The sequence below is a fragment of the Aythya marila genome, assembly GCF_965140915.1.
Source record: "Aythya marila genome assembly, chromosome: 3".
Taxonomy (NCBI): Eukaryota; Metazoa; Chordata; class Aves; order Anseriformes; family Anatidae; genus Aythya; species Aythya marila.
In genome coordinates, this window is record NC_139044.1 from 3,524,218 (window position 1) to 3,547,424 (window position 23,207).

The 23,207-nt window shown below is 37.9% G+C and overlaps 1 protein-coding gene across 4 annotated transcripts in view; it reads right to left on the reverse strand.

Moving 5' to 3' along the window:
- The window catches only part of PLCB4 (phospholipase C beta 4), a 204,901-nt gene that overhangs the window by 121,566 nt on the left and 60,128 nt on the right, over positions 1–23,207 (reverse strand). For 2 of the 4 annotated variants that reach the window (XM_082757588.1, XM_082757585.1), the window contains exon 3: positions 9,645–9,712. The exons of 1 other annotated variant lie outside the window; for it this stretch is intronic. The gene's annotated coding sequence lies outside the window, so the exon portion shown is untranslated. Of the gene's footprint in view, positions 1–8,010; positions 8,037–9,644; positions 9,713–23,207 lie in introns of those variants that run through there. One more of the 4 variants, XM_082757587.1, reaches the window with a different exon arrangement.

Below are 23,207 nucleotides of genomic sequence, written 5' to 3' on the forward strand. Positions count from 1 at the left end.
TTTGTGCTGCGAATAAACAAACAGTCAGCCATGCAGCTATTTGCAGAGCTATTTGCACTTACAAATGTCTACTTTCATACATAAATGCTGGGCTTGAAGGGCACAGCATTCATTCCTCTAAAATGAAAAAGAGAAATTATGATCCTCGTGTTTAGGGCTGTTCATGTGAGACATACAACTCTGTAAGTCCTAGCTGTCATTCCTACAATTATAGCCCCTCCTAATTCCTGCCAACCAAGATCTGATGCAGCTACAGCTTAATACAGACTGATGTTCCTTTCTAGTCTGTGCTTTATGCATTTACCTTTTAAATACCAGTTTTGTAAGGTTCCTGTGCAAAAAATCCTTCTTGCTTCTCGGGGAAAAGGGATATTAATTCCAAAACAAAACAAAACAAAACAAAACAAACAAACAAAAAAAAAAAACACCAAAACAACAACAACAACAAAAACCCTCAGACACTGAAGGACTTTGTCAGCCTGGTCTGGGAGGAAACTTTCCCCTTTCTTCTCTTTCTGTCTAAGCTCGGGGATTCCCACGAGGTGAGGTGCCTCGCGATACTGGACGGCCCACCAGTAGAGGTACAGAGGTCAGTACCTGTACAAGGCTCTGTCATTGCCAAAGCGACCGGCATAACAAGCAAGAGAAGAGAAACATTGGCGGGTCACGAGAGGACAAGGAGGTGGAAACAGACATCAGACTATTTTTTTTTTTTTTTTCCCCAGCAAAATACTAAAAAGCAGCAATATTTAACAAGATGCTATGTTCTGCTGCAGGCATAGGGATTCCTATCTCTGTGTTTGTCAGGCAATGACTTTATATTTGATTTAATTTCTATTTGATTTTTATTTGAATAAACTTTGTATTTGGTCAAGTAAACTCTGCATACCAAAACATTGCCAAACATGGTATGCTAGTAACAGAACTGAGTGAAAAGGCATTGTGTGAAGGGAGGAATTTAGATGGATGGGAGGATACTCACATATAAAATGTCAATCAATTATGCAACCATCTGCATGACTCAGTAGATGTGAAAAATTATTCTCCTACAGGAATGTACTTAAAAACATATGGAACAATATTCTTTCTCCATAACTTTCCTCTACTCCACAGTTCCTCAGTCTGTTTACCAATCACAAAGGTGCTTCAACACCATTATGGATTACAGCACATTTCATTAAACCTTAATCTTTTGCAGGAAATAACAAGACTACAGCCTGTAGCTGCTTCACCCAGGCTTCACTTCCCACATCGTGGTAACTCCTGCTATCCAAGTATGAAACTCAGTAACCCACTATATTGCTGCGCAGGACATTATCTCAGAACAGGATTTTCCCTTTTTTAGGTCAAGAAATAAATGAAAACTTGAGCCCTCTGGGTAATGGTCAGACACTTATAACTGCTTTACTGTACCAAGAGTCATGTAACACTTCATAGTACACAAAGAGGGCCAGATTTTCAAAGCTGCTCAATACTTAAGGCTTCAAGAGAATTTCAATCCTTTTTAGGCTCATGAGTGAAGTGCCTGAATTTTCAAGTGCTCAGCACCCAGTGAGAACAAACAGTCCTGTTTGTATCACTTGTACAGCAATTGGCCATTGCTCAGAGGACATTATCAAAAGCTGTTCCAGCTTTGTTCTTTTCAACAGCATTGCTGCCTAATGGCACCAAACATTTCCTGCAAAATAAAGATAGGCTTACTTAGCTTTTCAAAATAATCAATTTGAAAAAAATGGGACAGAGAACATGTGGAATGTATTAACAGGTCCTGATTTTCAGAAGGAGCTATCAGTCGGTCTGTATGAGAGTAGACCACTCTCCTGCTGTGTAAGCTTTGCACTTTAGGAATTTAGAAACTGGCCAATGGCAGGGGGAGGTACGAAATTCCTTTTCTGCTGAACTCAGGCATAAAAGGATCTAAGCTCTGAGGTACCTTGTCACTTTGCTTTCTAAGAAATAATTTCTCTAAAAAACGAGTATGTTTTGCTAATCTGTGCAAGTCATAAAAGCAAGTTTACATAGTTTGGTGTTTCCCCGCTACGCAAAAGATATTTCTGTTAAAATTACAGTTAAGAAACAAGATGTAAGTATGGTGACTGAAGCACAGTACAAATTCAGGAACAGACTGTTCTCTATTGAATAACCTTCTGGAAAAAAAAAACAGACAAAGCAGAGACTTGACATTGTTTGCCATTGTGACTGTTTTCTGATTGTGTCTCAGTATGTGTGCATGCATGCACAAGCACCTTTTTATAAGTAACTGTTATAGATGCAGCAGGTGGCTTAGTAATAAAACTGAATTAAAATAAGCATAAAATCTTGACTTTTTTTTTTTTTTTTTTTTTGTCTTTTCTTCCCCATTTTCTGTTAAAGTCTGAAAAAAGACCAAATTTAAGTAATGCTTGCTGATTTATTTATTTATTTATTTTTGATAACATTAACTACAAGAACCCCTCAAATAACCCACACCAAAGCCACAGCTGTGGAACTGGGACAGCTAAGCAAAAATGAGGAATCGGCACTGCTTGCATGGCCTGCTTCCCACTCAGGAATGGCTATTCAGGAATTTCAGTGGTCCCAAGGTACCTTGAGATCTCCTACTCCCTCCCTTCATAAGTCCCCCATTAGAAAATGCTATGTCTCCATTATTAATGCATGGTTCCTTGTCAGTAACCTCTCCACAGCAGAGTGACATTTTAATCTATATAAGACTTCAGGCAATGGTAACAGCATTCAAATTCTAAAGGGTCAAATTTTAGCTTTAAATCATGTCTGCGTTAGGCTTTTAACTTTTGTATTTTCTCCCTCTGCCACATTTCCCCCTCTTACTCCTACTATCCTTCACGGCAGCTTCTAAGTTTCAGAAAACTCAAGAGCAGTAAAATACTCTAATTTTGGTGCTCATGCATTGCAAATATACTCACAGGGAAACCTAGGCATCACCCTTAAGACAAGCAATTCAGTGCAAGCAGAAAACACCAGACAGTTCAATAAGGTTATCTGAGAATACACAAAATATGCAAGCAAAGAGAACAGCAATCAAAGCTAAAACAGATGGTATATGAGATGGTACAATCTCAGAGTCTGAAATCATCACTTACAGCACTGAGGTGAAGTGCAGGAAAACAACCACATCGCAGAAGCATTACTTCAGCTGAGAGTCAACACAAATCAAAACCAAATTGCAATCCACCGGGAAAACGGGCTCTACTAGTCTGTGAGTTTACAAAAATACAAAAAGACACTTCCCAACTATAGCATTATATAGCCTTGCTTTTTAGCAAACTGCACTCAGATGTTGCTCCTCTGACATCATTAATCTCCATGGAAACATTAGAATGACTGTTGGCCTGAAATAGGCTCTGTCATCCCAGATCAACTCGTAAGTAGTCCAGCAGAAGATCTTATATCTCATATTTTTGGCTGTACATTTTCACCAGTGAGCACAACTGAAGAGTTACAATTCCCGTGGCTGCTATGAAATAAAGCTTTCTTTCCTGATAATCAGAACATGCAAAAGTTGAAACATTTTTCCAGCTGAGTCCAAGATAGATTCAAAGATCACCTACTTCTGGAGTAAGATGCAGACTGAAAACAAATGAAAAAAAACAACAACGAAAGATATGTCTTTACTTAAGGTTAGAAGATGAAAATAACTAGGAGACTAACCTCCTGAAAATCCACTTGTATATCTGCAGAGCAGATTTGCAGAGCATGCTATTTTCCATAGCATTTCTCTCTACAAGCAAAGAGCAGTGTAGAGCAAAGAGAACTTTCTAAAAACATTTATTAGTATTTACTTTGGGGGGTCATCAGGGAAATGCCTGCATTAAATGGAGTGCAACCAGATGGCTTGTGTTGGGTTTTTCTTTCTCCTTCTCCACGCTAACACTGCCAGCCTCCACGACTAATGTCCCAAACACAGGGTCAAATTGTTACTCAGAGGTGTTTTACCTACAAACAGGTCCTCTGCAAACGTTTTCTGCCGAGTTAAACTGACAGAGACAAGTAGATACACTAAGTGTCAGGAAAGCTGTTCTCTTGGCAAGAAGCCACATACACAAATTGTTTCTATGAAGAAAATATGCATTTGTATATGTACAGGCAGTATGTGTTATACACATACAGAAATAACAAGACTTCTTAGGGACCAAAATTCAGAAAATCAAAATTGAGAAAAAAGACTTTTGAGCCTTGCATAGTTGCTGCACTAAATAAACTTGTTTTCTTGAATGTAAATCAGTCATTGTTACGAATTTCCAAGGATAACTAAACAAATTGCCATATAATTTTTTCTGTGAGATGTGAAAGAACAGAGAGACATGCAAAAGAAAACAAAAGAAAAAAACTGAATTGGTATATAAGGATTTCCACTTATTTCATTCATTTTCACGGTCTGAACAAGCATGCAGAAAATTACAGGATTCAATCCTAAAATGAGGCACCTCCACTTACAGCTGCAAGTACTTAGGCATTTCCAGAAAACCACACCCTTACTTCCTTAGGTCTGACCTTCCCAATTTTAACTCCTCCAAGTCATTCCGTGATCACAGTCTGTTTCAGTTCTGGACGGCAAATGTCTTCTGTAGCATATTTGTCTTCTTTCAAACCCAATGAAATCCTGGGGCTCTCTATATAGCTGGGTTTTATATAGTACAGTACTATGGCACAACAGAAATATCTTAAGACCAAGTTGTTAAAGGCTCACTAACTCAAGCAACATCACCGATTGCTAATAATATCTAAGCTATACAGTCAAGTATGTGGATTTGGATGTTTGTTGTTGTTATTCTTTTTTCTCTTTTTTTTTTTTTTTTGTACCTCAGCAGCTTGGAGACATGCTCTAGACAGAAAGGGCTGAACTTGATAGATGACCGACTGCTGACTGATACCTTTAATTTAACGTGTATGTTGTAACCATCTGAATTTATGAGTTCATTTGTTAATGGGTAAGCACCTAAGTGCTTGGAGACCCACTAGAGACTGACAGCGTATTTACAGAGAGGTCCACATCAATTCTGTGGGGATGCAAACATGCCACCAAATAGTAGCATTGTTGTGTATTATAGGAAACCAATCTGACAGATCACAGAGGTCTTAACCATAGCTCTTCGAATGGTGGGGTATAGTCATTGCTAGCACTTGTCTCCGCACAAGCTTCATTTAATCATCAAATAAGTTCTCTGCCTGCTGCATAAACGTCAGGCCCTTTGCCTACCTACTCTTTTACCTGGGAAACGCAAAAGAGGATGAGAGGTAGACATCTGATGAACATCTTGCTGGACTGTAGTCTCCAGCCTAAGGTGCCCAAAGCCACATGCTCTCTGGCTTTGTCCTTCCTCCAACTAACAAGAAGAAATAACACAGCACCTGCATAGTGGCATCTTTATTACTGAAGTGCTGAGCAGGCGTGAATTCACCAAAACATTAGGGCTGAATGATGCCAGTTTTACAAGCATGGATCTTGAGGGGGCACAATCGGCTCTTACCTTTTTCTCACTGTTGGAAGGACCAAATATACACCCATCTTTGTGCTCACTACTGATTACAGAGTCCACAGGATGGTAACAAACAAAGCTTGTCCAACATGGGAGGAGAAGAAAGTAAATGCTAGACAGAAATGCCTTTTGCTTCCTCTAGGAGTTCCCTGTAGTCTGGTGTATGTTGTGCCTTACACTTGCTAAGGATATAACGTCACCTGTGCATTTTATTTATTTATTTATTTTAAATTTCTGAAGAGAATCAACGAACCACTGGATTTAACTATTCAAGGCATATGCACCCAATAATACAACGATCATACAAGGCCTAATAAAAATTTTACCACCAATGGTGGCCGTAAGGTGATACCTAGGGGAACATACCTGATCAGACCAGGTGTGTACCTATACTTTTCTCAGAACATTCTTCTGCATTTTGGTGCCCCAAATCTTTTAGCCACAGGCAGTATTTTTATGTTAAATGGTTTCCTTGGTGGGCTTTTCTTTCATGAGTTTGTATAATCAATTTATTACATTCATAAGAACAAGCTCTAAATAACATGAACCCGTGCTAACAGATATATAATCTGATCTGCTAGGTCTGACTAAACTTCCACCCTTGGAACCTAGGCATGGATATCTGAGGAGGGACAGCAGTGGGATTGCTGCTTACACCTATCTCCGTATTTTTTCCTCCAGGTTTCCCTTCATTTTTATGATTGCCTCAGAACCATCGAAACATAGTGCAACATGAAAACACAAAACCTTTCAGCCAGCACAATGACTCAGTAAATTAGATTAGAATTGCAGCAAGAAATTTCTGCTTGTGTTTTTGTTTTCTATGTTTTTTTTTTTTGTTCGTTTTCCCTAATTCTGCACAGCTAGCCCACCTTCTTTTCCCCTGCTCCTACCTCTGAGAGTAAAAAGTTATGAAGCCTTAATAACCCTGCTACTAGCATGAAGGAGAAATTGCTTGGCTCCTGCTCCCCATGAGGCTTTTATGAAACATTTAGACTTCACCAGCTCTACAAACAGAATACAAAACACTGCCTGTAGCACAGAACATCAAGGTACGATACACTTGATAAACAGAAAGAAAGGGCAGGTAATTTTTTTTTGTAGCAACTCATGTTAAATTTCACAAAGGGCTACTCAAGTTTTTGTAACAAACTGCATGCCCTGGTTGCTTTTGTTACTCGTCCTGACCACAATAAAATGCCACATTCTGGTCTTCAAACAATTAACTGTAACAAAGAAAACTTGCAGGGAAAAAAAAGAAGAAAAAAAAAAAAAACACACAGAAGACTACCGAACTTCTAAGCATTTATGAAATGGATTTAGGACCAAAAGAGGTAACGTCTGACAGAAAGGTGACATACGTATCCTTCCAAGACAAAAGCTGTCTGTATTGGCAGCCTGACATTGCTAGGCAACTCACACTGAAGCACCAAGGGCATATCAATGCAAGGAGTTTGTTAATTGTTGTAAAGCTACCATGTCATTTTATAATGCAGGAAACACCAGACATAGCAACAGACAAAAAGAAATGTTGTAAATGTTCCCTATTTAAAAAAAAAAAAAAAAAAAAAAAAAAAAAAAGCTCATTGAATACAAGCTCTTTTCCAATATTTTCAGCAAGCTTCTGCACTAAACAGATCTCAGCCATTGTGCACTCTTGTACTTACATAAAAGAAAGTTCACTAATAGCTGCCTTATTGCAAGGATCTCACATGCAGGTTTTTAAACTTTCAGTCTTGCAGCACAAAAAACCAACACGTATATTTCTGAGAAAGGTTCAAACAGGCTTCTGAGCTGCACACAAAATATTCAAAGCCAGTAAAACCATCATAAGGCTTAATTACAGAATACAAACACAGTTGATTAAGATAAACTCTCATAGAGCACAGAATCTTTTGTTAGAGATTTAGCACTGGACTTAGATGCTACAGCTCTTTTGTTTTTAGATAAACAGAATAACACCTATAATAGATACTGAAATACTGGTTTATACTTCTTAAATAACACTAATTTAAAAGGAAGCCCAAACGTAACCTGATCATGTTTGGTATTTTGAAATTTCAATAAAGACACATTTTCATTTAGGAAATATATACCCATGCACCACACTATGCCTGAAGCTAACAATACAAAAGCTTTCTGAACTGAGCCTGGATATTTTTCTACCATAGCTCAGTACTTCATTATCCACTTGATTTCTGAACAGCATGTATTCTCTTCAACCCATATGAATGCCAAAAGAAACTTCTGTTGCTGTTTGTCAGTTGCCATGCTATTGTCAACTATTTCACCCTTTGGGAATACAACATCCACCCACAATTTCTCAAGTTTGTATTAGTAAGCTCTGCCTAGCACTAGCTGTATTCCCAGGAAAAAGATACCATTTTTCAATTACCCCTATCACTTATTTAAGCTTTATAACAACATAAACAGATTCAGTTTAAGCATTAACAGCAATACTTGAATCATATCCAATAGCAAAGAGAAAAAAAAAAAAAAAAAAGAGCAATACCCTTTGGTATATTCCCAGCTCCATATTTTCTGTGGACATGAGATCAGAAAATGCTGAGTTGTTTGGCCTAGAGTTGAAACAAATTTTTGGATTAAAAAGGCAAGTTTGAGTAATGCCTGTACCAAATAGTCCACCCTTTTTCTTCACTGCTGGGTATGCACAAATTTGACTGACCAGTATTGACAGAAGAGAGAAAGATTCAAACTTCCTCCAGTGTTTGCAGTGAGATTTGCTTTGGTGATCCAGAGCCCCTGGTGATAATGAACCATCACACCACAGGATATAAGCACACTGTGTGGATATAAGCTCCACAGTGTGTCGCAGTTTATCACTGGAACATCACCCTAATTTTTTCAGAAGGATTTAATAGATTACTTAAGAGAGCGCAGCAGTGGGCTCCCATGATAAACAGATATGCTTTAAGGAGCAAGACATTTGGGTGCATCACAAGGAGTTGTCTGGAGGAATAGTCATTTACATCTCCCAGAGTGAACTTAAGGGGATCCTAAAATGTGTACTGCATGTAATATCTCTACAGTGAAAAATTTTGGCATCACACTCTAACATATACCTCCTAAAGTGAGCAGGCTGTAAAGAGTCGGAGTAAGGTAGCAACAAACTGAGTAATGCTGATTATAGACAACTCCTGTGACTGGAGGAAAGGGATTCCACTGGGCTTGAAATCTCAGATAGCTGTTGACCTATATAATAAAAGACTGGATGTAAAACAAAACAAAACCAAAAAACCTCTCTCTCAATTTAGGACACATATCCAGTATTTCTTGTTAATCTGTATGCTGTGCACCACAGCAGCTATCAGTTGTTGCCAATGTTGCACGACACTCACACATGGCAACAGAGATCAAAATTTCATAATGAAGATGTCTCCTATTTAGGAAGAGCAAGAACTAGATGGAACATCTAGCTGATCTTTTTGTTGGCTTGATTTTATAATGAGACAGAGGTTACTATGAACCAAACAAAAGCTAGGCAGGTGCCAAACCTACGTTATGGTTTTGTTATGGTGACCTGCAATCTAGGAGTGCTTCTGGAATCCCACTAGCTGCTTGGGCAGCCCTGCTATATAGAAATGTGTTTCCACCTGCTATTTCATGAAGTTCCTCTTCACAAGTTGGTCATCTACATGGTAATAATCCCTGTCTACTTCGTCACAAAGTAAGCAGGCTCTTTTTGTGGAAATACTGCTTCTATCAGCTACTATCAGCTACTTCAGAATTTACCAGTCACTAGTTTTCCAGTAGCAACAGCCCATAGCCCACATGCTATAGTAACTCCCCAGAAAAACAGAATAAAGCTGGCAGCAGGCTGTGATTTTAAAGTATTACAAGCCAATACCACTGTGAAACACATAAAACCCAGAAATTAACTGCTAAACTAACAGCCTCCCTGTTCTCTCTCACTCATAATCACTTTTATTCTTACTGATTATTGGATAATGTATGTGAAACCAAGTCATATACATGTAAATCTATAGGGAATTGATTAAAAGAGTGATACAATAGTGGACTGAAAGCTTAAACTCAGAGACAGAAAGAGAGGAAGGAGGGCACAAGGAATAGAATTTGCAAATTCTATTCCACTTATAATTTCTAGTTTGTAAACAAGTAACTTACAAAGTAGTTCTGGACCGGATGGAAAAACAGTAGCCTAATTAGGCTGATGTGCTGGGAAACTCTTCCTTCTGTGAAGCAATAAAACAAAAAGAAGTTCAGTATAAAACCTGGTGTCATCTACTAAATCTCACTATAGGCAAAAACACACCCCTCCCACAGTTCACAAAAGTATAGTATCAAGATAAATACTTAAGAACAGGATTCAGTTATGACACCTAAGTCTTTTATTGGAAAGTTTTTGCTGTGTCTTTGCATAGAAAAAGATAAGTTAGTAAGTTAGTAAGATAAGATAAGTTCCAGGCTGGTAGCGCTGGAAGCTCTGGATGAAGTATGCCATTCCCTACTGCATTGTGCCAGGACAGTGTTTAAAATTCATAAAGCATCCTGAATGATTAATAATCATCACAAAGGAGCAGCTGAACAGTGTTGCCACATTTATATCTTCCAGAATAAACGCTAGCTGATTTTAATTGTTTGCATTTCATGTGTTCCTTAGATGAGCAACATAAAGTTGGTAAGATTTCACTTCAGAATGACAAGCTTCAGTAATATAGGACTTGAGTACAGCAAGAGCAAGAGATGCTTTACAGAATGAGGAACACAATCCTTCTGCACATCCATTTCTGCATTTTCTAACCACCCTGCATACCTCATTGCCAGGTTTCACCCACAAATTCCTATAAGTAAAATATTTGGAAAGAATATGTTAGTATCATCTGTATTTCTACACCACCTTGGAGCCCCAATCATACACCGCACACTATTTTGTGTAGCATTGTACCAAAACAGAACCAAAGACATTCTGTGTCCGAAACAGCTCATGGGAAAAGTTGATAGCACACATTGCTAAACTAAAGGGGTAAAGAATTGGAATTAAGATAATACTGGTCACACAGGGGTCTTGAAACAGCAGTATTTTCAAAGAAAATAGATTTTCTGTGATGAACTGGAGAGGGATAAATGATGTAGCTTGTCAGATATTAAGGTAGTACCATTTGCTGCAAGAAGAAGCAAGAAATCGGAGTATGAAGAGGTCTTGAGTTGAGAACGTAAGAAGTGAGCAATGAAGGCTTGGGTCCTGGACTGCTCAGTGGTGAGGGTGTATTTCTTATTACAGAAACAGAACAGAGGTGAAAACCACTGAGAATCAAGGTAAAGAGCCCTGAAAGTACAAAAGAGTAGTTGATGTTTGATGTATAAGACAGGGGAGGACGTAAACAGGGCAATGGCACCATCAAAGGAACAGGGTAAAAACTGTGGAACCATTTCAAATTGGCATGAGTGAAGTAGGACTCCGTTTTATCAAGACAAGTCAAAACATTTATCAAAACAACAGGAATATGATATATTAAGAATCTGGGGAAGAATCAGATGTGTGAATGGATAAGAAGCTTTTTTATAACAGATGTTAGGCTAAATGCATGACACTCCATTCTTCAGTCCATGACCCAAAGAGACCAGATTAACAGAACCGCTTAACACATAAAATTATCAGTCAGAGAAGCATCGTGATGGTGCTCACAGCACTTACTTTTGGGAAAGAGGAAAGTAGCAAAGGAATTTATGTGAGACCAAGAAGGACAAAGAAGACCCTGTAGAAAAAGAGTGCAAAAGCAGCTTTTAGCTGTATGCGTGAATTTAAGAAAAAAAATGAAGATGGATAGGGGAGACTGATTTAACAAAGTGCACCAACAGTAGATGGAGCTGTGAGATAAGAGAAAAATCTAACTTTTAAGGGGATGAGTTAAAATAGCAACTCTGAAAAATTAAAACTTAAAACCCCATCTTCATGTTAAGTCATGAAACAATGCACAAGAGCTGTTTGATATCCGTATGACAGTCATACCACATTAGCTGAAGGAGCCGAAACAACCTGTAGCTTCTTTTTCCTGCCCTTATATAAGCAAACATTGTCCATGCCTAGTGCAAGTTAAATCCCAGCTAGCTTGCTGTCAACAAAGTGCTAGGATTAGACAAGCACTAAGCAAATGCAAACTCTTGATCTGATTTAACAACTGCATTGAGGGGTTGTACGCATTTTTCATGCTTTGCAGTCTACACTGCATGCTAATATCTGTTTTTTTTGTTTCTTTTTTTTTTTTTTGATAGAACCACAGATGATAATTTCATACTATTTTCTGATATCTATTAAAAATTAAAGAATTATTTCCAATGAAGTCTGTTTACCTCTGGAAAGAAGCAAGGAATACTTTGAAGTACAGGGTAATAAACACTAAGGATATTTTAAAGATCTGCAGAGACCACTGGTACCACACCATCACCATAAGGAAGTCTATAAACAGACTGCAGCAATGCAGGCTCCACTCCAGACCCAAAACAAAGCTGAACAACACTAATAACTCCAGATGGAATTAGAAATTTTATCCGAAACTTTTCTGTAAACAGAAACAAGGTAAAAAAAATAAATAAATAAACGCCTAGTCCTGTATAAAATGGATTCTTGTATTGGGCAACGTACAGTGAGCCTGTCAAGGGTAAGAAAAGTTTTCCTTCTCAGGGTTCTACAAACCATTCCTACAACACATTTTAACATCTGATTCTTCCGTGTACACTCTCCAAAAGCAGCACGCTCATGCTTGTATGCAACTGAGGCACAAAAAAAGAACTACTACTAGCCTATCTCACTGAAGAAAGATCCCAGCAGTGCTATGAGAAGAACCAACAGTAGGGAGATGATATCTAATCTTTAATCCTTCATTCCACAAGGAAACCTCACCACTACCCCAATTTCACAAAGAATCTGGTGGCCAGAACACTCAGATGATCAAATTAGCATTACCAGACTTACTTTTCCAGAGACCTGGAAAAGAGCCTGTGTTCAAAAGCTTGTTTGCAGATCTCATCAGTTAGCCTGATAAAAAAATATCATTTGCTCCTATAAACCTTGTTTCTTCAGGTAAAAAAGAAACAAGTGTGTTAAGCATAAGCACCTGATTGGCAATATTTATAAACCATTCACAGGGGTGTCACTGAGGCCTAACCGCATCACATGGTGCTAATTGCAGTGTGGGGCCTAGTTCAACATGCTGTCAGATGGCCTGTCAAATGGGAATTATGTGCATAGCTACAGGATAATAAATTGAAGTATATGATTAACTTGATCAACAATAACAGAGTGGGAGTACAGGACAGGTTTCATTTTGTACATAAATGGGCCCACAGTCACACAGCTAGCCTGCTGTACATCAAAAAATCCATTTCGCTTATTTTTGTGAAGCTGAGCTTTAAATCATGTTACATAATTTATAAATCACCATACTGTAGCCTACTGATTAATACCACGCCTGCCAGTACTCAACCAAGTCATTTCCAGACACAAGGGAAGCCACAGAATTGTTCCGGGGCCCTTCAGACTACTGACATTCATGCTAATTATTTGCTACTTCATGGTCACGTACAGTTAGATATGAAGTACAACTTGACAGGGTTGGTTAAGTCCTTTATTATTTAAAACATTTTTACATGTTATTCCTCCTCCTACTCCCCCTCCCCAAATCAGCATCACAGCAAACATACAAATGGCACTGAAACTCATTCAGCACACAGACGACAATTTCCCCTGCTACATGCTGTCCCTAACTGCAACACCCTTACAAGCACAGAGCCTGAACATGCGCGCACATAAACAAAATCCATGATGAGCAAACGTACAGCTGCCTGCTGAGATGTCCTGCTTCCCACTGCAGGGCCTCTGCATCTCTCTCTGCGCTCAGTGAACCTTGCTCCTGAAGACTTGATCAATGAAGAGACAACAAGAAAGGGGTTAGACACACAGCTATCCATCTACTCAACGTGAATGGCACTGCTAGTACATGACCAGGAACAGTCACCCAAAGGGGAGGCGGGGGAGGTTAGAATAGCAAACATTTTCTATTTGTTTCTATAAACTCAAGCATTCGATCATTATAAAAGAGAATGCAGTAAAAATAATGTTTAGATCTAACAACTGCCAAAACCAACAATACAAAATCTTTCTGGTCCCCACTGTAGCTAGTCAGCTGTACAGTATGCTAACAATTGAAATTTTGTTGTTGCTGAAGAAAAAAAAATGTAAGTACTGCAGTAGAATTCCAGGCAGGGCAGTAATTTCTGCCATAACAGAAGGACTGCTATACAATTTGGAAGATTAATAAGAAAGCCAACATTCACAACAATACTGCTGGATAGGCATGGAGTAAGGAGGGGAGGGGAATGGCAGTGCTATTTTCTTTTTTTGAAGAATACTAGTCTTTATAGTTTCTAATGACAGTGAAGTACTTCTGGGAAGACCAAGCTGATAAACATACATGATCAAGTTTGCCTAAATTTGGCACCTAGTAGAAGCCACATTCCTAAAAACAAACAAAAAAAAAAAATCCTAAAAAAAAATGTAGTAAGCAAGTAGGGAAAGAAGGGGGTTCGTCTATCCAAGTTCACAAATCCTAAATAAGGGAGATGCCAGCTTCCTCTAAACCTTTCATAACACATACAAATAACGTTATACATGTACAAAGATCATTATACAAAGAACACAGGAATTACACAAGGAACACAGATACTTTAGGGAGACTGCATTGACAACAGGTGCAATCTAAGCTGACCACTAGTTTCCTAATGGCAAAGCCACTTTAAGGGGTTCCTACCATTTTTTGTGCAGAATTACGTAAATTGGCAGTCTACTGCTGTCCTACTCATCTGTTGTGTCTGTGCCACTGTTTGTGAGACTTGAATAATTTTAGGAGAAAACAACAAATCACAAAACCCTACCTCTATCCTTCCTTCCTACATTCTTTTTTCCTTATTTTCTAAACTTAGTTCATTGATTATTGTTACAGTTTGGATTGACAAACAGATGTATGAGCACAATTGAGGCAATACTAAGTAACAGTGGAAAAAGGAGAAAAAGCCATCAGACTGGGAGAGGGAATTATTAAAAAACAAACAAACAAACAAAAACTTTACACCCAAAGCAATACAACATGGACCTGCATCCTCACATTCCTATTTCATGCTGGCCAGAGACATTCATGTTTTTCTTCAGTGCTGTCTTGTGTGTGCTTTAATTGTAGCATGCTAACAGCAGTTGGCATTTTACAAAATCCTGGAACTAGGGATTAAAGTTTTAAAGGATTTAAGGGCTGCTATTTCAAGCTGCTTTACAATAGTAAAGAACATTGACTTCTACAGAGAGTTGTAACAGGAGCAGTAAAAATCACATCCAAATGGATGTGGGGAAGACAGACGGTATTCAAAATGATGAGATTTTAAGAACCAGCATACAGCTATGTGCTACAGCTAGAGCAATACATAGAAATGAACTGAAACTCTTAACTGTTTGCTGGACTTTGCAACTGCTACTTCTCTATTGTGTCAGGGATCTTTCTGTTAGTGCTGATGTACATATGTACCATAACCAGTGACTTATCCACTATTATACCCCTAGTGTGAAATCCCGGGCTTACGTGAGTCAACAGAGAAAACTGCACCAATGTCAATAAACAGAGGTTCCTGAACTGGGGTAAGGAGATTGCTGTTAAAGAGCAGAGGGAGACAACTCTTCCGGAACAGATGCACTTAGCTCGGCTTTTAGCTTGGTCTCCCCCTCACACTAACTTCAGCTGTAGGCTCAGACAACATGCTTATGTGTAGCCTTTTCACCTGAAAAGACAAAGTATGTAGTAAGCACCTGTTTGCACACTGTTGCTATTGAAAGCCAGCACTTCCAGTAAATGCACTTGCCCAACTGCCTGGTACCAGCATCAGATGAGCAAACCCACTCTTGAGATCACTGCAAGAATGTAAATTGTGCAAGACCACAGCAGTGAGAGAAGCTTATGTATTACCCCACTGCTTCTGCAGCAACAGGCACGTCACTAATCCTGGGAGCCCAAAGTCACACCCCTCTGCTCCACAGAAGGTCCTTGGATTCTGGGGATGTTCTTAGTTATCTGTTTTTGGCATCAAACTCCCTCTCATGCCTCTCCAAAAAGATTCAAGTTTTAGATCTATATACATGTATCTCAAAATACCCAGCAACAAGTTTGTTCTGAAGCCTCAAGTGTTAGGAGTTCATGGGAGCTCATTCTGCCTTGAAATGATAGCTGCACATCACTCCTCTTTCCTACGGCACTGTACTGAGTCTTTGATGTTATTTATTGCATTCACTTTAGAACAATTGAAATGTAAAAAGAGGAAGACCTTCAAAACCACAAGGCCATTTCAAGAAAAATGCCAACCTCCCCCCCCCATACTGAATTACAAAGATTGGCAGACTGGTCAAGCAGAAGCCCACAGTTGCCACAGAAAGTAAAGAACCTTCTGTAAGACAGGATGTGGCAGGAACAGAGAGAAAAAGCCACAAAAATATTTTTATCACAGCAGTAACTGCCTAATTCAGCTTGATGAAACCCATCATTTGTTACTGGAGACAGCACTGATTCCTTCAGCGGTGACTCAGGAGTGATACAAAACTGCCTCTACAGAGCAGCCGCACCATAAGTAATATGAAAATACACATGTGAAATAGAAATGAAGTGCTAAACTCTAGATAGATGACAGCCAGTAGAAATAAAACCATTTAAAATATGTTTATATTCACTGAAGATCTAGGTGCTCTGACTAGCACAATTCTGTGAAGGACTGCAATGAAATTAATTAAGCAGAAATACCAAATGATAATTCCCCAAAATCTCACTTAGTGTCCTAAAGGATTAAACTTGAAAACAGAAAAAGGTGGCTGCAAAATGATTTATGAAGATTTTCAGAAGGTGGTAGTTTGACGGTTTAAAGAAGTTATAGCATAAAGTCACGTCAAAGTACTACCATCCCAAAATAAGCAGTATATTTTGCATCTAGTCTTTCTTCTGCTATTACTATTTCCTTTTTCTTACTAAGTCAGAATAAAACAAGATTTTCTTCTACATATCCTTTTGCTACTGATTTGAATGAAAAAAGAATACATTGACTGTCATAACTTGCTTGGAGCATAACGAGGTATTTTGGAGAGTTCTAAGTGTCCATTCTAGCCTCGTGGTTACAAACAGAGAATCTATCATGACTTCCATATATACTGTACTTCATGGTTGTTTTTTGTTTATTTTCCCCCCTAAGGGTATACCAGAAGACTATTTTTTTAAAGAAGACTGAAAGAAACACAATTCCTTCTTATATGAAAGATAATGAAGTTAAGCAGTAACTATCTGTATCTTTCCAACAGGATTCTATCTTCAATTTTTCTATTCATTCCTTGCTTTTGTTTTGTTTCATAGAGATCAAATTAAATGATTATCTTAAATTTCCACATATCATTTGTGCAAGCCAGATTTGTGTTATTTTTGACCAGAAAAATCTCAACAATGGTGTGTTTTTAATCCTTCCGCCTTACACCCACTTCCATATTTACATAATGGCATTTATTCACTTCCAGATACTGGCTGTAGATTTTAGTGACACAAGTGGCTTTATTATTATTAATCAAATTAGATTAATATTTCTAATGCATGAATAGAAGCTCTTAGTGGAACACTGCCTTTGGTCTTGTCAACATACACGTTTCTACAAATTACGACTCCTTCAGATTTCTTCAGCAAAAGGCCGCTACTCTGCAACCACTTGTTCAATGCGGCCTCAATTGGTTTGAACTCAAACGATCCAAAACCTGAACCAATTGTCGAGGCCTCCCCACAATGCAGCCATATCATAGCACGTAACTCACATTTTGTGGAAAGGCCATATACTGACTTCCCTGTGGTTGGTGTATTGATAGGTCTACAAGGTGCCATCCCTACTCAGCAGCCCGTACAAGAGCTGCATCTTTTAAGGCAATGATATTCTTCTCTAAATTTTCATTTCACTGTCTAATAATGAAGCCTATCACCACCTAATCTTTTTCTTTCTCCAGTTCTTCTCTTTTAACCTGTCGTGCACTATGACTTGAATACAATATGTCACTTTGACGTATATACCCAGCTTCTGTAAACAAGGAGGGCCACTGATTTCAACTATGCAATGTATACTGTCTCAAAAAAGAATCTGTTGTAACTACACATTCATTAACATTTCAACCAGAAATAACAAGGGGAGCTATTATTTTAATCAGGAACAGCAAGATGAAGCATGTGAGAATCATACTTAATTTACATTCAATGATTATTCCTTTTGAGACAAGGTTAGGGTACTGACACTGCTGGGACAGGCAATCTGTGAGGGTCACTTAGGGATGGATCTCAAGTGGCTCCCCCGTGCTCTGAGACAGGACTTCATTCCCCCAGAAATCCACGTCATGGCTGTTAACAGTAGCTTTCAGCACTGTCAACCCCATCACCAGGTCACCTCTGGCAAAACAGCACAAGGAACTTGAGGACTCCCGTGAAAATCTCAGACCAAATATGAACAACAGTGACAATTTGTTTTCAATTTCTATGCCTAGGCTGGGCACAGGGAAAAATCCCTCTGCAGAGCCAACAAGGTTACCAAGTTTTCTTACAGCAGATTTCTTAGAAAGAAGAAGTCCAACTGATAACCACCACTCAAAGTAAGATCTTCCTAATGCAACAAAACATTGATTTCTATGGAAATTCCAGGTATTTTCAAAAAAGTTGTCTATTCTAAATTCCTTGAGCATCTGAGTATTTGCATCTCTGAATGTATTCATGTGAATGAGACTGTGAGACTTAAAAAAAATAATAATAAAATAAAATAAACACTGCTGCAATGGTTTATTCACAACAATATTTCTTCAACTGAAGTTCATTAAAGTTTGGTACTGGACCAATGACTGGTGGCTCACCATTCCCATGAGATAACTATTTGAACTCATGCACATATGGGAAAATAAAGCTGCCCTATCTATATTTTTAAGTCAGTCCATATAAGATGCATCTATAATAATAACGTGCTCATGCATCTCTCACTGAACCTCTGTCATGTTTCCCACTTTAAAAGCCATTCCCTTTGGAAGCTGTATGTGATCAAAGAGCTTTAAACATTTTTTCATGTCACTGGAATGGTAATGATTTCAGCACTGGAAGCTTCGTATTTGAGTAGGAGTTCATGAACAATCACAGAAGTACATGATGTCACTATGGTCAAATGATCCTGTCTGGAACGGAATGAAATCATATACAGACATTTAATATACAACTAGAGAAGAAAAGGTCCATTCTTCAGAACATCAAGTTAAACATTTTCAGCATCAACAATAAAAGCTAAACTATGATAACATTTTCAATTTGATGTATTTAGAAAATCAGTTGAGTGCATATACAAATATATTACAATACTAAAAAAAGAAAGAACTACAAAGGAAATATGCAAACTTGCAGAGCCCCAAACATATACTCTTCATGCAAGTGGTTGGGCTATATGATATAAACAGTTAAGATTTGCATTTCATTTAATAGGATGGTTTTGGTAAAGAACTCTAAGTTTACTATTAAAATGACGGCTTGTCATTCAGCAACTAAATGATGCTCTAATTCATTTAAATGTATGAATCAAGTCTTACTCAAATTTTATGCTAACCCTGTTTCATCTTATAATGATTACCAGTAAAATGCCATACAAAAAAACAAACAAACAAACAAAAACAAAAACAAAAAACCTTCATGGATCAATGTTTCCTCCTGAGGGGAGTGGTGCTGAGCTCTGCTCACTGGGGACAGCAACAGGACCCAAGGATATGGCATGGAACTGGGACAGGGGAGAGTCAGGCTGGGTGTTAGGAAAAGGTTCTGCATCCAGACAGTGGTCAGGCACTGGGACAGGTTCCCCAGGGCAGTGGGCATGGCACTCAGCTGCCAGAGTTTAAGAAGCATTTGGACAATGCTCTCAGACATAGGGTCTGGTTTTTGGGTGGTCCTGTGTGGAGCCAGGAGTTGGTCTCCATGATCCTTGTGGGTCCCTCCCAATTCAGGATATCCTATCATTCTACAATGCTGTACGCTATCATTTCCCATGAAACTCCCTCTATAAGCAAATATCGTAAGGGCATCAATGCAGTGCCATGTAAGATTATCCAGTATCACACAAGTCTGAAAAGCCAGGTACTTCAACCGTCATCTTATAAAAAAAAAAAAAATATATATATATATATATATATTGGTCCAAAGTATTCTGTATTGAAGTATTCTGAAAGTATATTCTGTATTGCCAACATCAAGCATTATATTTAATTCTAGAAAGACTACTTGGAAGTTGCAGAGAAGTCACATTATAACAGAGAAAGGCTTTGATAAAATGCGTACATTTAAGCCTATGATTGACCTCACTTCCATGAGGCTAGTTGTGAAAAAATAAAAAAAGGCCTAAAAATTATTATTTAAAAAAGAAGAGTAAAATCATCAGATATTCTATTCTGTGGGAAAACTGAACAAAAGCAAGTTCTAGAAATCAAGGAGCATTCCAGGGAGCTTTTGTATGGAATAAGATCCCCCTTTTTTCCCCCTAAAGCTCCAGAAAAGCAAATAATAAGCAAAAATGAGTGATACAAAGACAAGAATAGGAAATGACCTTAGGTACAAACACAGTAACAGAAAAATGTAAATGTGTATGTTTTCATATTTGTTTCTATATAAAATATTTGTCTATATACTTAGATAATTTTCAAAGCAAAAGTTGATAATACAAAATTTTGATGATATAAATCCTCCACTTGAACTTAGAACAGCTTGACAGTAACTTTTTGGTTTCTACTTTATTTTTAACATATAGACAATAACCTACATAGCCACTATTTTTTTTCCCCTTTAACTTAAATCTCCTAAAAGCTACAAATATACTCTGTCCAAAAGAAAGATGCTTTTCTTTGGGCATTCTTAGAATTCCCCATGATCATTACTGAACAGAAAGACTATTCACTGTGATATTATCACTTTACTCCCACATATTATAGTCTAGTTTGCTTCAGTGCAGGCAGGTGGAATGCAAGTGATTTCATCTGGACTGCATTTAGCCCTTACAAAGCTAATTACAAAGCTGTATGGAATGAGCTGAAAGAAAAGGCATGAAATGATTTACAATACAGTTGCTTTGTGCTTTAAGAAGACCACAAATGAAGCTGCATCAGGTTTCTTTTTAAAGTCAACCAAGTATCTAATTCTTTCACACAGAAAAATGCTTTTCTTCTTTATGCACATCACCTGCATCTCTAATTCCTTACATTTGACATTACACACAGAAATAAACTGGTGGGGTCATATTTGTTACTGTTTAAATAAGTTGTATCATGAGAGCTGTAAAATCACAGCTGAGCTGTACAACTACAAAAAAAAAAAAAAAAAAAAAAAAAAAAAAAAAAAAGCAGCTTTATAGAGCTGTTTGGGGGGCTTTTACTTGCCATGTAAAAACTATCCAGTTTTCCACGCTTGTTTACTCTCTCCCTTCCCCCTAGACTCTAGACTCCACAAGAGTCTAGAACAGAAAGAAATTGCATTCCTGGCTTTGGCTTGCTACTATTTCTTCTAAGGAATTTATTTATTTTTTTAAATGGTTATGAATCAGACAATGAGCATGATTTCAAAGTCAATGTGAATTCTGTCACTGACTTAATTAGAGCTAGGATTTCATCCAAAGAATGTTACCATATGCTATTTAACATTATCTGTAATGTAAACTGTTATATGAAATACTGTCTGACAGTTAAAAGAACCAAAAGCTGTCTAGTGACTTCCTGGTTCATCATATTTCCAAAATTTGTCTGCTCTAAAAACTCAAGCTCCTTTTTTTTTCCCCCCATTCCTTAAAAGAGAACCTCTTCATTTAAGAAGGGGAAAAAGAAAAAAGGGGGAAAAAAAAATTGTTTCTCCATGCAAAGCCAGGAATGTATCTAAGCATAAAATTTCACCAGTATTGTAGCAGACTTGTTTCAATTTATTAAAACCACTGATTTGATAAAGACTAGAAACAGCAGAAACAGAAAAATATATAAAGAATAGAAAAACTGATACCTTAAATATGGAACTTTTTGGCTCAAAGTATGTGATCTTTAATAAATTGATACATGAATAGGCAGTCAGTGTGACTCGTCCAGCTAACTACATTGTTGCTCAGATCAAAGAAGAATGTAAATTGTTTTGAATGAAAAGGGAATAACCTGCAAAACTAGAATACATTTTTTAAACAATACAAGGTGTTTGTTGATGTAAGGAAACAGGACATGACAACCACTGTACATCAAAAAGATGCAACTATATTTTTCATCCGGCAGCATCCCTGATCAAATGCCAGACCACAAAAACACCAAAACAGTTTCAATTGGCCTGCAAGGGCACTGTCCAAACCCCACCCCTGGAAGTGTTTAATACCAGGTTGGATGGGGCTTTGAGCAACCTGGTCTGGTGGGAGGTGTCCTTGCCCATGGCAGGGGGGTTGGAATTAGATTGGCTTTAAGGTCTCTTCCAACCCAACTCCCTCCGTGATTCGTTCTATGCTGTATGCAGAGCCAGGCCTGAACCTCACAGCAATACCCAAGCATACCCTCCCAGATATCCAGGGCTTGTTTGCCTGGGAATTTTGGCTGGCTCACTGCAGGCGTCAAAACAACAGCACCAGATGCTTAGATCACCCAGGTGTTTGGGTTCAGCTGCAAATTTAAGCCTGGAGCTATCACCAGCGGTACAGATGTAGCCTATTTGAATTTACAGATTACAGCCCATAGTTTTCACTACAACACAGACAAAAGTAGTGACTTACAAAGGAGATTGCCTAGGTAGGTAACTCTCTGCCACATATAATTAGGGTACCTGTTCCTCTCCATACAGGATTCTGCTCTGAATTTTGTAGCCAGGCAGATGACCAGTCAACTTTGAAGGAGGGGGAATGACTGACACTTTACCAGATAGAGCTGCAAATACAGCTTAATAATTCATATGCAAAATTTCCATTTGCAACACATATGTAAAGGTTCTTGCAATGTTTCACAACTTTTCTATAGGTATTTGGCTTATTTTGAAAGAGTTGCTTGAATTATGATTATGAGGGCTCCATTACTCATGTAATTCCATACGTTAAGTAAAAATAGATAAATATGTTTCATTACGTTTTACAGGATTTTCAACAGTCTCAAAGTTTTGATTTTTTTTTCAGTAGGGAAGAATTTACAGAAAAAAGTCTCATAAGTCTTCTGACATTCTAAATTGATAACTTTTCTATACTGTAATAGGTACTTCTATGGCAAAGAAAACCAATAACGCCTCTGCCAAAGCATCACAATAGGTTATGTACAACTTTAATAAGCACAACAAAACAAAACAAAAAACAAGCTGTTATCAGACATCTTCCAGTTGCAAGTTAGAATTAAAATGGTGCTTACTATATATAAACTATTGTGTATTAGACCAGTTTTGCCTTTGTGTATGTGTACCCATCATATTGCAGTTCTATAAAAACAAAACTGAATGAACAAATGGTTTACAATTGATTCATCTAACTCAATCGCTACATATTTTATTTCATTTAATTTTTAAAAAGGAAAAAATCTTATGCGTGCCCCAGCTATGCTCAACATAATTTAACAGTAATGTATCCAGGCAGCCTCTAAGTCAATGGAACCTTCACTTTTCATCA